The 13315-nt window shown below is 38.9% G+C and overlaps 1 protein-coding gene across 2 annotated transcripts in view; it reads right to left on the bottom strand.

The window, feature by feature from the left end:
• The window catches only part of SPoCk (secretory pathway calcium atpase), a 116119-nt gene that overhangs the window by 71041 nt on the left and 31763 nt on the right, over positions 1-13315 (bottom strand). The window lies entirely within an intron of this gene.

Consider the following 13315-nt stretch of genomic DNA (forward strand, 5'->3'; position numbering starts at 1 on the left):
GGAACAAAGAAAAGAAAGAGGTGACCTGCTGATTATTTACAGAATCATGAAAGGCATAGAATTCCTTGATAGAGAGAACTTCATAAATTGGAATATGAGAAATAAAAGGGGACATAAGGAATTCAAAAAGGATAGTTACAGAAGAGACCTTAAAAAAAAAAAAAAATCCAGAGTGGTGGATATCTGGAACAAATTGGATAAAACAATTTAAGAGCAAACTAGACACTGAGATACAAATATGGGACACCACGAGCATAGCTCCCCTTCCCATAAGATACTAGGTAAATACACGAACAAACCTCCGAGCTGGCAACAGCTGTCAACTAGAGTTCCATAGGCTGCCGAATAGGACGAAAATTCTCAACAGTGCAAGGAAAGCAAAAGGCCTAAGTTGTATATACTGAGTGGGAGGGGGAGCCCTTGTGGTTGCTCAAAACGATCTCTGTGCAGTGTTGAACATGTCCATCGTGAGAAAATGCAAGGGAACCAAGGTGGATCAGGAGAAAACGGCAAAGAGTTTGATTCGAATGTCGATATAAACACAGAGCCCTCCGGAGGTGCTATACTGAAACTAAATGTAAATAGAGGCTTTGAGACCCCAAGGGGCATTGGTAGATTGTATGGCAATGACTTATTTTCTGGCTTTGGTAAGTACAAAAAAATAAATTTGAGTCTAATCATAGACATGGAAAGGGAGATGAATCTAAATAGAAATTTGTGGGAGAAGAAGACATACTAGCAAAATCAGGTAAGTTAGCATACATACATATACCAAGGCTTTTTCCCCCTTCCAAGGGAGGTAGCCAAAAAGGGAAAGGCATAAAAACACTCCCACCCATTTCGTCCCTAAATACACTCCACACCCCTCCCACCCTCCCTCTCATCTGAGCACCTCCTGGATGACGGGTCATCCCTGCACCCTGCCCACCGCCCTGGGTCAGAAGCAGTCTCGCAAGACACAGTACATCCACAGCAAGGCCGCTTTATTTAATCGGCGACCCCCCCTCTCCGTCCCCTTTTGCATATAAGGCGAGGACGGGGAGAAATCCCTTCGGGCTGCGTCAAAATTTACTCACACATACTACCCCCCCCCCCCGCCCATTCCTCCTGAACATTAAAACACTATATGCATAAAGAAAGAAATGAATGTTGAGAAAACAGAAAGAGAGAAGACACTATTAGATTAAGTTAAGGAAAAAAACGAGAAGAGAACTGAGACCGAAAGCAAGGAATTCTATTGGAGTTAGACATGAGGCTGAGAAAATGGTATACCAAGGTTAGTGAAACGAAAAGAACAGAAAATGAGATGGAGAAGAAAAAAAAAAAAATTAAAAGTGGCCTATACTAATATAGACGGATTAATCTCAGGATTGAGTGAACTAAATGATTACCTGTCAGAAGAAAAACCAGACATAATGAGAATTGTGGAGATGAATTTAACCACTTCAATACGGGACTTAAATCTCGCGGGCAGCAGCCAATGCCAGCCGTACGACGTAACGAAATAATATTCGCATCATAAAATATAGTCGCCGCTTATATCGACCGTTCTCTCTTTCACCCGCGAATTTTGAAAACCACAGAGAATGGGATTAAGGGCGCATTTGGGAGAATGTAAAAACACAGGGGCGACTACAATAAATATAATCAAGACGCCGATATGGCAGCGTCGCGAATCCACTTGCTCCTCATGACGCCTACGTGTGCGGCACCGTATGGAAGGGGTTAAGGGGTCCATTACCACCAAATAGTGTTGGACAGGAGTTATATAATTATTGGATTAAAAACAGAAATGAGAAACTGGGCGGATGAATCATGTCTTTGGCAAAAGAAAAAATTGTGACGAAGGTTACAGAAAGTTTGAGAACAGGGGTGGAAAGGGGGTTGGGAGATAGAGTTGATGAAAAAGTATTAGGATGGTTTGGACACATGGAAAGAATGAGTGAAGAAAGACTAGTAAAAGAGGTATGGAAGGCAGATGTGGAGGGAGTGAACATGAGGGGACATCTTAGGATGAGGTGGATGGATGGGGTGAAGGAGGCTTTAAGGAAGAGGGGAATGTCTGCTGAGGAAGGACGGGAGAGGACAGAAGACAGGGGTGAATGGAGAATGGTTGTATATGGATGATGTTGTGATGCATGAGGTGGAATGGGTGGGGGGTGAGCAAAATTTGATGCAGCCCGAAGGGATTTCTCCCTGTCTTCTCCTTTTCTGCATGGGGGGACAGAGAGGGGGTGTCGCCGATTTAATGAAGTGGCCTTGCTATGGATGTGCTGTGTCTTGCGACACTGCTTCTGACCCAGGGCAGTGGACAAGGTGCAGGGATGACCCGTCATCTGGGAGGTGCTAAGATAAGAGGGAGGGTGGAAGGGTGTGGAGTGTATTCAGGGATGGAATGGGTGGGAATGATTTTATGCCTTTTCCTTTTTGGCTACCTCCCTTGTAAGGGGGAAAAAGCCTTGGTATATGTATGTATGTACTTATTTATCTATTTGTTTATTCATTTATTTATCACAATCATTTATCTTTATCTATTTATTCTATTCATTTACTTATCTATTTATTTATTCATTTGTTTATTTATTTTATTTTATATATATTTTTTTGCATCCAACCTAGTTATGGACCAAAAGGTCTCTTGTCGGAATGCTCTTCCTTTGTAAAAGCACTTGGCCAGACTGCGATGCGGTCACCACCCAGCACTTCTAAGCTACCAGAAGAGGCTGGAAGACCGTGTTGTGAACAGCTGCCCAGGATGTAACACTTCACCCCATACCATACAACACATAATGGAAGGCTGCATTATACACAATCATGCACGCAAACAACACAACATACACTCTATAAAGGATTTGTGGGAAAACCCAGTTTCGGCTGTGGCCTTCCTTGGGGAGACGGGACTGCTCGGACAGACAGTCTAGGGAGCGACAACAACAACAACAACTTTGAAAGATTGTAAGAGAAAGAGGTGATATGACTAGTATTCAGGTCACTAAAGTGGATAGATTGCACTGACTGAAGAGATCTCTTGATTAAGGATGGGAGGGCTTTAAGAGGTGATGGAACAAATCAAGAAGACCACATGTTTACAGGAAATGAAGAAATATATTTTCCCATATAGATGCATAATTACTTAGAATCGCTTTGGTAATATAGCTCAAGCTCATACATGAATTCGAATCTAAATATGATAGCTGGAAATCATGGATCACCAATGTGGAACTGTACATGAATATGAGGCTAGGTATGATGAATTAGTGAGTAAAAACTGCACCCAATTAATGTTGCTCCATTCCTGTACACAGCGAGTCCTCCTTCTATGGTAATTCTTTATCCGGTAAATTCACAGTTACGGTATTTGGTAATTACTACTCTCGATTCTATTTATGGTAAGAAAAATTCACAGATACGGTATCTGCTCGTGTTTTGTTTACACCGTACAGTACAGTAGCGCCACCACGCCATTTGGTATACGGTAATTTCAATTTGCGGTAAGGTTTTCAGGAACGCATATGTACTGCATAACGAGGACTTACTGTACTACAATTTGGTAAATACAATAAGGTGAGTACACACACACACACATACTTTAAGAGGTCATGGAAGTAAATTAAGAGAGACATGTCGAAAGGATGTGAGGAAATTCAATTTTCTATACACAGATGTATAAATACGAGGAATAACTTAGGTGATTTAGCCCAAGCTCAGACAATACACCAGTTTAAATCTAAATACGATAATTGGAAATCAAAGATATAAATTAACCACTCTGGTACGATGATGCCTACGTAGGCATCATAAAGCATGAGTGGGTACACGTGGATGCTGGCGTCAGCATCTTGATTATATATTTATTTTGTAGTTGTACATGAGTTACTTTCTTTTTTAGGAATGTCCCCTTTTGGGGCTACAGGTAGTAGGACTGCTAATCCCATCCCCTGTCCCTTTTTTGTCGCCTTTTATGACTCAAGTGGAAATACTTGGTGGCTACCCCCCGTGTAAGGGGGAAAAGGCCTTTGGTATATGTATGTATGTATGTACATGAGTTACCCCCAGATTCTGTGAACTAGTTTGATCATGTTTTCTGTGTTTATTATTAGAGTAAAAGAAAACGAGTAATGCAGAGGTGACTTATTTTATATTGCGAGTAGTGTGATGCATTATACATATGGTAACCGATGCTGGGCGCGAGAATTTGACTCATATTGAAGTGGTTAAGTTGGAAACAAACATTAATTTGAATCTAGGTACGTTAGAAAATTAGAGAATAGGTGATAGGACCCAATGAGCATTGCTCCTTTCCTGTACACTACAATCAGGTAAATACACACACACACATTTGAGGCTTGGTATAATAAAAATTGGACAATAGGAGATGGGACCCAATGAGAGTCGCTCCTTTCCTGTATAATACAATTAGTTAAATAAATACAGTACATGCACACACACACACACACGAATAGCTTTCCCCATAGAGTAATAGACATCTGGAACAAGTTGAACGAAAAAGTGGTGTGTGCAAAAACAATTCATGAATTTAAAAACAGTTTAGATAAAATGAGATATGAAGACGGGACAACACGAGCATAGCTCCCCTTCCCGTAAAATACAACTAGGTAAATACCCACGATGGGAGGACAGAAGAGGAAAAACAGCAGCTTTTTTAAAGAGTTGTCAATCAGAATGTGAGAAAATGGTTCCTAAAAAAACAGGAAGACAGTATTGCAAAGGAAACACTACAAGGACACTTACAATAACGCATGTTAATGATGATGGCTTACTACTGGCCATGTTTGAGATAAACGACTACTTAAATATAAACAGGCCTGATATTTTGTGTCAAGAGACCAAACTCAATTTTTTTTTTTTTTATCTATAGTTGGGAACATTAGATACACCTGGAGAATAGACAGAGAAGATAAAATGGATGGAGAGGTAATGTTTGTTGTGAAAAAAGACAAAGGTACATACATACATATACCAAGGCTTTTTCCCCCTTACAAGGGAAATAGCCAAAAAGAAAAAGGCATAAAATCATTCCCACCCATTCCATCCCTAAATACACTCCACACCCCTCCTGGACGACTGGCCACCCCTGCACCCCGCCCACCGCCCCAGGCCAGAGGCAGTGCCACAAGGCACAGCAAATCCACAGTAAGGCCGTTTCATTAAATCGGCGACCCACATAAAGGTGAAAGAAGTAAATCTGAGTGAAGGCAAGAATGAAGAAATCCATCTAAATATTAGTACCAAAGAACAGAATAGGAGAGACTTCATAGTGGCATATGTCCCCCCCCCCAGACAAAAGCTTGGAATGAAGCTGAATATAATGAAACTTTATTGGAAACAGTCCTTTTCCTAATGAAAACTATTCAACAAAGTAGCAATTTAGTCCTTATTGGAGATTCTTATTGCAGCGAGGTTAACGAGGAGGAATGGGAAGTTAGCAGCAAGGCAGATTCCTGGAGAAATACCATGTTAGCATAACAATGGAGAACACAATGACCCAGGTAAGAGATGACATTCTCTCAAGATGAGACCTGTTACTGACCAAAAAGCCAGACATTATCAGCTATTTGAACTACCTTTGTTCCATGGGAAAAATTTACCATGTAACAATTGAATTTCAGCTTGAGGATGAGGAAATAGAGCCAAGAAAAATCACACAAGCAAGGGAGACCCAACTTTAGGAAAACAATTACTTAGTATTAAAAAAACTTTTATGAAGAAGCAAACTGGGAGGAATTCAAGAATACCGCACGAATAAGGAGGAAATGGTTAATCTTTTTTGACATTTACAAGTTATGAGTACACTATCATGTGCCGAAGACTAATGGAAGGAGGTAGCAGAAACAGGACTGGTTTAACAAAAGTGTGAGTTGGCAAAAAAGGCCAGGGACAAAGCTTGGGCAAAATGAAGGAAGAGAAAAAGCAATAAAACAAACAAAGCTTACAAACCTAGAAATGTCTACAAGAATTCGCAGGGAAGAAAACAATTTTGAAAGAGGTGTTGTAGATAAATGCCATGATGAACCAAAACTGTTTTACAAGTTTATAAATAGTAAATTGAGATGCAGGAAAGTAATCACCAATAAAAAAAAAACAAAGCTTACAAACAAACTAGAAATGACTACAAGAATTTGCAGGGAAGAAAACAATTTTGAAAGAGGTGTTGTAGATAAATGCAACGATGAACCAAAACTGTTTTACAAGTTTATAAATAGTAAACTGAGATGCAGGAAAGTAATCACCAAGTTAACAAACCCTTCACTCTAGGCCAAAATCTCGCGGGCAGCATTAGCTGCCAGACGCGCGATGTTGCATCATAATACTCGCATTATAAAAAATAAAGTTACCGCTGTATTTAGCTTGTTCTCTTTCACCCGTGAATTTTGATAACCATAGAAAATATGATGAAACCAGTTTACAGAGTATGGGGGTCACGCAGGTACAACTACAATAAATATAATCAAGACGTCGACATCAGCATCCTCGCGTACCCACTTGCTCCTCATGATGCCTACGTAGGAGTCATCGTATCAAAGGGGTTAATAGTGGGTGGTGAGGTCTTTGAAGAGGCCTCAAATCAGGCAAAATTTATGAACGATAGTTTCCAATGAATCCTCACACAAAAGCAATTTTTTGGAAGAAATAGGGAGGAACAATACCAGGTATATAAGATATAAATGTAGAAGTAAGGGAAGTGCATGGAGCCAAGAATGGAAAATGAAGTTCAATACCAAAAAATGCAAAGTACTGGAAATGGCAATGGTGGCAAAATACCATCCTTAAACTGTTCCTTGGATGCACTGATGACGACGACTTGTCACCTGATAGGCAATCAGCAGGATTATGGGAGAGACATACAGACTACTTCAGAAGATTAAAGAGGCATTTCACTATCCACTTTGATACAATCCTGCTTACGTAGACATTATTAGGCTCAAGTGGCTATATGAGGATGCCAACTTTGGCAACTTGATTACATTCATTTTGTAGTTGTAGCTGACCTCCCCCAATTCTGTGAACTGGTTTGATCACATTTTCTGTGTTTATTATTATTCAGAGTGAAAGAACGAGTAATATAGCAGTGACTTTATATTTTATAATGCAAGTAGTGTGATGCATAGTACATTAGGCATCTGATGCTACGTGCAAGTCTATGACTTGCATTGAAGAGGCTATATGGATAAAAATATTATGAAAAAACTCACAGAAACCATGGTATGGTCCCCACACAGTGTGAAGGATATAAGTAAGATTGAGAGAATACATAGGGTAGCAACCAAACTGGTTTCCGGTCTGGAAGATAAACCATATGAGGAAAAACTAATAGCACTGTGTCTACCAACTTTGGAAACTCGAAATGAAAGAGGTGATATGATTACAGTATTCAGGTCACTAAAGGGAATAGATTGCACTGACAGAAGAGATCTAACTAAAGATGGGAGGGCCCTCAGGTCATGGGAACAAATTAACCACTTCTATACGGTGATGCCTACGTAGGCGGCATGAGGAGCAAGTGGGTATGCGATGATGCCAACGTCGGCATCTTGATTATATTTATTGTAGTCGTACCTATGTAACCTCCATTCTCTCTAAACTCGCTTCATCATATTTTCTATGGTTATAAAAATTCACGGCTGAAAGAGAATGAACGATTAAGCACTGACTTTATTTTTTATAATGTGATTATTATGATGCAACATCGTACGTCAGGCAGCTAATGCTGCCAGACGTGCGATGTGCCCCGGAGTGAAGAGGTTAAGAAAGACCTCATGTCTACAGGATGTGAAGAAATATTTTCCATACAGATGCATATGTATTTACCTAGTTGTAATCTACGGGAGGGGAGCTATGCTCATGGTGACCCATCTTTGAATCTCTCTGCATCAAGTTTTATCTTAGAATCTTGTATAGTGTTTGCACATACTGTTTTGTTGTCTAATTTGTTCCATGTATTTATCGCTCTGTGTGGGAAACTGTTCCTTTTCAAGTTTTTTCTATAACTGTCCTTTTTCAGTTTTTTCTGTGTCCCAAGCTCAAACAATACAAGAGTTCAAATTTAAATAAAAAAAATCTCAAACAATACAAGAGTTCAAATTTAAATATGATAATTGGAAATCATGGATATAGATTAAGTTGGAACTGTACATAAATTTGAGTATGATGAAAAATCAGAGAATAGGAGGCAGGACTCAACAAGCATTGCTCCGTTCCTGTATACTACAAAGGTAAATACAAGCAAATACATACACACAGGACCTAATAAAATAGGATAGTAGAAATACAAGAGGACACGGAAAGAGAATCAAGACAGTTATATAAGAGATCTGAAAAAGAACAGCTTTCCCCAGAGTAATAGACATTTGGAACAAGTTAGATGAGAAAGTGGTGTGTGCAAAAACAATACATGAATTTAAAAACAGTCTAGATAAAATGAGATATGAAGATGGGACACCACGAGCATAGCTCCCCTTCCCGTAAAATACAACTAGGGAAATACAGATTTGGAAGGTCATATGTATCAAACTTTTTAACCCTTTACTTGAAAGTGACTGATGTGCTGCAGGAGAGGAAGGGATGGGTGGACTGTGTACCTCAGCCTAGAAAGCCTTTGATAAAGTACCTTATAGTAAACTTGTGTGGAAATTGGAGTATATCAGAGAACCAAGAGGCAAACTACTCAAATGGAAGAGAGATATTTTTATGAAGATATAGATGGAGAGTCATGGATCATCAGATGTCAGGATGGAGAGCAGTAACGATCAGAGTTCCACCACAAGATTCAGTGCTTGCATCAATAATGTTTCTTTTTTATATCAATGACATGATGGAAGGTCACTCCACTCACTCACTCCGGTGGTGGTCGGGCCACTTGCTGACCCCTCACCGCTAGCACCAAATGCCTCCAGACTCTACGGTCCTGTGCCACTGTCATCCAATCCCGGACATCTGCTCCAGCCCTTTCCAGGTCCTCCTTCATGTTGTGACATGATGGAAGGTACAATAAGATAAGCCAACATGTTTGCAGATGATGCAAAAACCACGAGAAGAGTGAAAAACAAGGAAGACTACAAGCTAGTGCAAAAAGATCTACATGGCCAAGCACTGGAAATGAATTTCAACACCAAAATATTCAGTACTGGAAATGGACAATAGCTGCAAAAAACCCTCTTTAACCACTTCAGTATTTACCTAGTTGTATTTACCTAGTTGTATTTTGCGGGAAGGGGAGCTATGCTCGTGATGTCCCGCCTTTGTATCTCGCAGTGTCTAGTTTGTTTTTAAACTCATGAATGGTTTTTGCGCATACTATTTCATTGTCCAGTTTGTTCCAAGTGTCCAAAACTCTATGAGGAAAACTGTTTTTCTTCAGTTCTCTTCTATAGCTATGTTTTTTTATTTTCTTTCCATGTCCTCTTGTGTTTCTTTTGTCCCAGTTAAGTAAGTTCTCTCTATCGAGTACCTCTGTGCCTCTCATGATTCTGTAGATGGTCAATAGATCACCTCTCTCTCTTCTTTGCTCCAGTGTCGGTAACTCCAGTTTAGCCAATCTCTCCTCGTATGATAGGTTTGCAAGTGCAGGTGCCATTTTTGTAGCTGCTCTTTGGATTCTTTCTATTTTCTTTATATTCTTTTTGGTACTGGGGGACCACAATGTCGCCGCATACTCTAATCTAGGCCTTATCAATGTAACCAATATTTTTTTCATCATGTCTTCGTCCAAGTATGTAAATGCCACTTTTATTGATCTTAGCAAGTTGTAAGTCTCCCCGACAATTTTGTTAATCTGTATATCATAGGACAAGTCGTTCGTGATAATTACTCCCAAATCTTTTTCGGACCCTACTTTCTTTACTTTGGTTCCAATTGTATATTTTCCTGATATTCTGTTTTTGCTTTTTCCAAACTCCATTATGCTACACTTCTTAGTATTAAAGTCCACTTCCCATTTCTGACTCCAGTTCCATACCCTATTTAGGTCTTCTTGCAGTGCTTCACAGTCCTCATCAGTTTCTATTTTCCTTAGCAGTTTGGCGTCATCAGCAAAGAAGCTCATGTAGCAGTTCACGTCCTCGTCCATGTCATTCATATAGATAGCAAACATTATTGGAGCCAGTACAAATCCTTGCGGTACTCCACTGATCACCTCTTTCCAATCTGAATATTTTTCTCTGAGCACTACTCTCATCTTTCTACCAGTCAGAAAGTCCTCTATCCATTTTAGTAGGTTTCCTTGTATTCCTCCTATGTGTTCCAGTTTTTTTAGTAGTTTTCTGTGTGGTACTTTGTCAAAGGCTTTTTGCAAGTCTAGGAATGCACAATCAGCCCATCCATTTCTTTCTTGCACTATGTCTATTAGTCTTGAGTAAAAGCATATTAAGTTTGTGGAGCATGATCTTCCTTGTCTGAATCCGAATTGTCTTGGGTTTAATATGTCATTGTCTTCCAGATGTTTTACCCATCTATTCTTGATTATTTTCTCACAAATTTTGGCTATGGTGCTTGTTAGTGATACTGGCCTATAGTTGGTGGGTTCTTCCTTGTTTCCTCCTTTGTATATTGGTACAATGTTAGCGTTTTTCCAGTCCTCGGGTATCTTTCCTTCTTTGAGTGAGCTGTTTATTAAGATGTGTATTTTGTCTGTTAGTTCTTCTTTGCACTCCTTTAGAATCCAATTTGCAATACCATCCGGGCCATGTGATTTTCTGACATCCAGCCTTGATAGATGTTCTGATATTTCCTTTAGTGATGCTGTAAACTCATTCATGAGGGGAGATTTCTTGTTTTTATCTATGTCACAATTTGGTATTTTCTCTCTGGTGAAAACAGATTTAAAGTGATTGTTCATGACTTCGGCCATCTCTAAATCTTCTGTGTATTCTATGTTTCCTTGGCATAGTTTCACCATTTCCTGTTTGTTTTTAAGTTTACCATTCACATACCGATAGAATAGTTTGGGTTGCTCTTTGCATTTGTCTATAATATCCTTCTCATGGTTCCTTTTTTCCTCTCTTCTCACATTAACATAGTATGATTCAAATTCTGTGCACAGCATCAGCTGACATGTGTAATTTGCATCATACTACTTGCATTATAAAATATAAAGTCACTGCTGTATTACTCACTCTCTTTTACTCTGAGTAATAATAAACACAGAAAATGTGATCAAACCAGTACACAGAATCCAGGAGGTAACTCATGTTATTTTAAAATTTGGAAAACATAGGAGGGGATACAAGGCAAACTATTAAACTGGATGGAAGATTTCCTGAATGGTAGAAAGATGAGAGTAGTATTCAGAGAAAAGTATTCAGGTTGGAAGGAGGTGATTAGTGGAGTCCTGCAAGGATCTGTATTGGCTCCAATAATGTTTGCTATTTATGTGAATGACATGGATGATGATGTGGAATGTTACACGAGCTTCTTTGCAGATCATGCTAAATTGTTGAGGAAAGTGAAAACTGAAATGGACGGCGAATCACTACAGAGAGAACCTGAACAAGGTTTGGAAATGGGGTACGAAGTGGGAAGTGGACTTCAATATTAAGAAATGTAGCATAATGGAGTTCAGAAAAAGTAAAAAAAGAATATTAGGACAATATGTGATTGGAACTACAGAGGTAAAGAAAGTGGGATCTGAAAAAGGCCTGGGACTAATTATCTAAAATAACATGTACTCTAATAAACAAATAAACAAAATTGTCAGAGAATCCTATAACTTACTAAGATCGATAAAACTGGCGTTTACCTATTTGGATGAAGAAATTATTAGAAAAACATTAGTCACATTAATAAGGCCTACACTGGAGTATGCTGCGACATCATGGTCACCCAGTACCAAAAAATATATAAAGAAAATTGAAAGAATACAGAGAGCAACCACAAAAATGGCTCCAGCACTTTCAAACTTGTCATATGAAGAGAGACTGGCTAAATTAAAATTACTGACTTTGGAACAAAGAAGAGAGAGAGAGGAGACCTACTGACCACCTATAGAATCATGAAAGGCACAGAAATACTTGATAGAGAAGACTTACTAAATTGGGACAAGAGAAACACAAGAGGACAAGGAAAGAAACTCAAAAAGGATGGTTATAGAAGAGATCTGAAGAACAAGTTTTACACAGAGTGGTGACACTGGGAACAAACTGGACAAAACAATAGTGTGTGCAAAAACCATACACAAATTTAAGAGCAAACTAGATACTGTGAGATGCAAAGGCAGGACACAAGTGTAGCTCCCCTTCCCATAAGATACAACTAGGTAAATATAACTAGGTATGCATTATATCTATTAGTCCTGTTTTTGCTCAAGACTAAAAGATATAATACAAGAAAGGGATGGATGGGCTGATTGTGCTTTCTTGGCCTTACAAAGAGCTTTCAACGAAGGTACCACACAAAAAATTATTTTAAAAATTGGAAAATATAAGAGGGATACAAGGCAACTTGTTAAACTGGATGGAGTACTTCCTGAATGGTAGAAAGATGAGAGTAGTACTCAAATAAAAATATTCAGGTTGGAAGGAGGTGATTTGTGGAGTTCTGCAAGGATCTGTATTGGCTCCAATAATGTTTGCTATTTATGTGAATGACATGGATGATGATGTGGAATCTTACATGAACTTCTTTGCAGACAACACTAAATTGTTGAGGAAAGTAAAAACCAAAACGGATTGCGAATCACTACAGGAAGAACTGAATAAGGTTTGGAAGCAGAGTCAGAAATGGGAAGTGGACTTCAACAATAAAAAGTGTAGCATAATGGAGTTTGAAAAAAGTAAAAATAGAATATCAGGACAATATAAAATTGGAACTAAGGAGGTAAAGAAAGTGGGATCTGAAAAAGATCTGGGAGTAATTATCTCAAACGACTTGTCCTCTGATAAATAAATAAACAAAATTGTCGGAGAATCCTATAACTTGTTAAGATCAATAAAAGTGGCATTTACCTATTTGGATGAAGAAATTATTAAAAGAAATATTAGTCACACTGATAAGGCCTAGACTAGAATATGCTGTGACACTGTAGTCACCCAGTACCAAAAAGAATATAAAGAAAATTGAAAGAATCAGAGAGCAACTACAAAAATGGCTCCAGCACTTTCAAATTTGTCGTACGAGGAGAGACTGGCTAAATTGGAGTTACCAACTTTGAAGCAAAGAAGAGAGGCAACCTACTGACCATCTATTGAATGATGAAGGGCACATAAATACTCAATAGAGAGGACTTGTTAAATTGGGACAAGAGAAACATAAGGGGACATGGAAAGAAACTCAAGACAGATAGTTATAGAAGAGATCTGAA

Source organism: Oratosquilla oratoria, chromosome 44 (assembly GCF_046742065.1).
Source record: "Oratosquilla oratoria isolate Oo_2021 chromosome 44, ASM4674206v1, whole genome shotgun sequence".
Lineage (NCBI taxonomy): Eukaryota > Metazoa > Arthropoda > Malacostraca > Stomatopoda > Squillidae > Oratosquilla > Oratosquilla oratoria.